The sequence below is a fragment of the Echinops telfairi genome, unplaced genomic scaffold (genome assembly GCF_000313985.2).
Source record: "Echinops telfairi isolate 266 unplaced genomic scaffold, ASM31398v2 ScPeMD7_9;HRSCAF=40, whole genome shotgun sequence".
NCBI classification, from domain to species: Eukaryota; Metazoa; Chordata; class Mammalia; order Afrosoricida; family Tenrecidae; genus Echinops; species Echinops telfairi.
The window spans coordinates 76,313,577-76,317,223 of NW_022103906.1; positions in this window are offsets into that span (position 1 = coordinate 76,313,577).

Sequence of the window (3,647 nt, forward strand, 5' to 3'; positions counted from 1 at the left end):
CTTCGTCTGCAACAATCCTCTCTCCCATGCGTCCTGCATGACGGCAGGCTAGTCGCATCCCTGGTCCATGGTCAGGGGATTCAGCAGAGGCTTGATCCATGGATAGTTCCCTTCACTTTCATGTATCTATTTATTTTTTAACCGAAACAATTTTAGAATGGGTCAAAAGAGAGAGTAAATGATAAAATACTACACTTTAACCTAACTACATCTGCCATAATCGACTTTACCATGCTCTCTGTCTGATAACAGGGCCATTCACATCCCTCAGCTCTGGTCAGAGGGGATTCACCTGACGGCTGGAGCCTTACCCTGGAGCCTTCCGGTTCCACCCAAGGCTGAGAATTCACCTGTCCGTCCCAGACAAGAAAATACACCATCTATCTGGGGCGGACAGGCATTTTTCACAGCAGGGGCCAAACAGGGAGGAACCAATCCAAAGCCCTGCTTACCGTCCACTTCAAAAGACCCAATCACTGCCACCACCAGACATTCAGGATCCCAACACCCGGAACTGCCAGGACACAACAAAATTCAGTCTTGTGCCGGAAACCTGGTTTTTTCCCCCTCTGAATTCTGTTGCCCAACTGACTCCCCCATCCCTGATCCCCACCTGTCTAGTCAGTTGTCAAAACTGTCAAGTAACTTTTATTCACACTCATTTCTCAAACCTGCCTACTTTTCTCCACTCTCACTGCGATTAGCTCGCTTCTGTCCCAAGTAAACTGGCTATCAGTTTAGACTCGAATCCAGATTGCCTGGATTTGAATTACAGAGGTGATTAAATATAGCCCTCAAACGTGCAGACATGTTTATTTGGGCAATGTGTAACCACTTGGTACCACAGACTTGTCCCCTGTCACTTGTGAATGATAGTGCCTGTATTGGAGTGGGGGTGGGGGTGGGGTAGGGTGTTGTGCTGGGTAAATGGCATCACACAGGTGAAATGCCTTCCAAGGTTCCTGGCACCTTAAAAAAAAACAACACCGCCATGGAATGGATTCCAAGGTGCAGTGACCCCAGAGGGCAGGTAAAACTAGTCCCTGGGGTTTCTGAAACCGTAACCCTTTATGAGAGACTGGTGGTTTTGTGGTTGGGAGCCCAAAGTGATACCCACTATACCACCAAGGCTCCTTTCCTGGTGCTTAGAAAGTGCTAAATAAGTGTTAGCTATTTTGTTATCACTATTATCGTCACTACCTTGTGATTGCCTGAGTCTCCCTTCTTCAACTCAAACTCCCTGCTAATCCACTGGCCAGCTTGGAGAAGTGCAGAGGCTCAGATAAATAAAAAACCAAACCCGCCACCATCAGGTCGATTCTGACTCATAGCCAACTCGTGTGGAGTTTCCAAGACTGTCCATCTTTATGGGACAGGACAGCTGTAGAAGCTGGAGGGTTTGAACTGCCGATCTTGTGGTTAGCAGCTCTGTTAGGCAGGGTTCACTAGAGAAAAAAACCAAGACACTTCTGACACACACACACACACACACACACACACACACAGAAGGACTACATCAGCTAATAAGTCCGCACAGCAGTACAGAAGGCTCAGTTCAACTCACTTTCACGGAACAGTTAATATACTGGAAGTCCTTTTACTCACTGGGCTGCGGGTCCAAAGTCAAGGAAGCAGACAGCTGAGTCTTCCCTCAGGCAAAGCAGGCAGAGTCTGCCCACAGGCAGCAGACAGCAGGTCAGGTCAGCAACAGTCAGTAAGTAGCTCAGGAGCTTAGCAAAGCAGGTCCTGGTGGGATCTCAAACTCAAACACAGCAGTGACAGGATACACCAACCTCAAGCTCAAGCAACGTATGCACCAGCAGTGTGGTTGAGCAGGTCTCGAAGGAGCCTCAAGCTCTAGCTACAGTATCCATGGGTTTGCTTGGCCCACAGGTAGTGTAGCACACAGGTTGAGGCAGAGAACTAGCTAATTCAGCAGCATGATGGTCTGATTACCAGGGACAAAAGAGAGAGATGTGATGTCGGCTGTCCTTATTTATTTTAGTCATCCTCCAATCAAGGTGTGATCTGATGAAACTCCATCCACATGTTCCTATTGGCCTAGTTGACACAATAAACCTCACTATCATAGCAACCTACAGGCTAACCCATGGCACCACCAGGGCACCGTGAGATTCATGTAGGTCCAGTGGGCTGCCGAAGCCACTAAGTGGCCGAGCAAATTTTAGTCTAGGCCTAGCTGAGCCCAGGACCCTGGCTTTAAGCTACTAAACTACTCTGCCGATTTGCAAGTATGAAGACATTAAGAGAGTTGAGCTAGCAGGAAGGAGGCTAAGCAAGAGGTAGCAGGGGGAATGAAAAGAGAGTCGGTCAGAGGCACTGCGGATTTTTCACCCGGAAGGTTTGAGGGCTGCGATCTGGTTGCAGGAGCTGTTATGGAAGCTGGTCTTGAAGAGGAAGGTGTTGCTGCTGTGTGGTACTGTCGAGTGGGCCCTCCCTCATAGCAACCCTCTGTGCAAGAGCTCGGAGAACTGGCAGGTCCTTCACCTGCCGTACAATTGCCCTCACAACGGTTGCTTGATGTGTGCCTATTGTTGTAGCCCGTGTGTGTGTGTGTGTGTGTGTGTGTGTGTGTGTGAGAGAGAGAGAGAGAGAGAGAGAGAGAGAGAGAGAGAGAATCTATCTCATTGAGTGACTTCCTCTTTTTTTTTCCTTCTGACCCTCTGCTTTACCGAGTGTGATATCCTTTTCCAGGGACTGGTCTCTTTTGATCACATGCCCAAAGCCCTGAGAAAAAAGTCTCACCATCCTGACTTCCAATGAACATTCTAGTTGGACTTCCTTGTTCTTCCGGCAGCCTGTGGTACTTTCCATATTCTTTGCCATCACCCAAATGTCCCTCCCTCTGATCTTCCTCACTTAGTGTCCAGATGTCCCGTATGAGACCATTGGGAATACCACGGCTTGCAAGGGTCAGGGGCTCCTAGGTCCTCCGTGCGCTCTCTATCTTTCATCTCCACCACATTAAACAGGTCTTGTGCAGCTTCCTTGCTCAATGCAGCACATTGTCTGCTTTCTTGACGGCTGCTTCCGTGTGAGTGTTGACTGGGGATCCAAGTGAGATGACATCCTGGACACCTCCCATCTTCCTCCACAGATCAGGAGGCTGTCTGTGGGCCCACCTGTGAGGACTTGGGCTTTCTTTACACGGAGTTGTCCTCTGTACGGAAGGTCATAGTCTTTGGCCTTCATCAGCACACGGCTCAAGTCCTCTTGGCTTTCTGCAGGCAAAGTGGTGTCATCTGCACATCGAAGTTTGTGAAGGAGCTGTCCTCCAAGCCCGACGCCACATTCTGCTTCCTACGGCCCCTTCCTGGACGATATGTTGAGCATACAGATTGAAGAAGCGCGGCGAGATGAGGACAATGCTCTAAAGGGGCCAAGCTCTTCCCGAGAACCTCCTGGTGCCTGCAGGGCCAGGCCCAGGGACTGGGAACCAGCTGCAAACCTAGAGGGATCTTTCTTATCCAGGGCTGGGCTATCAGGCTAGTCGGGATCAGGGGTGTCGTATTGGGAATTGATGCCCCTCATGCCAATGTCTAGGGAGGAAACTAGTTCAGAGACCCAGGTTCCCAGTTCAGGTTAGCTGGGACCATGAGTGGAAGGGTAGCAGTATAGGCGTGGAA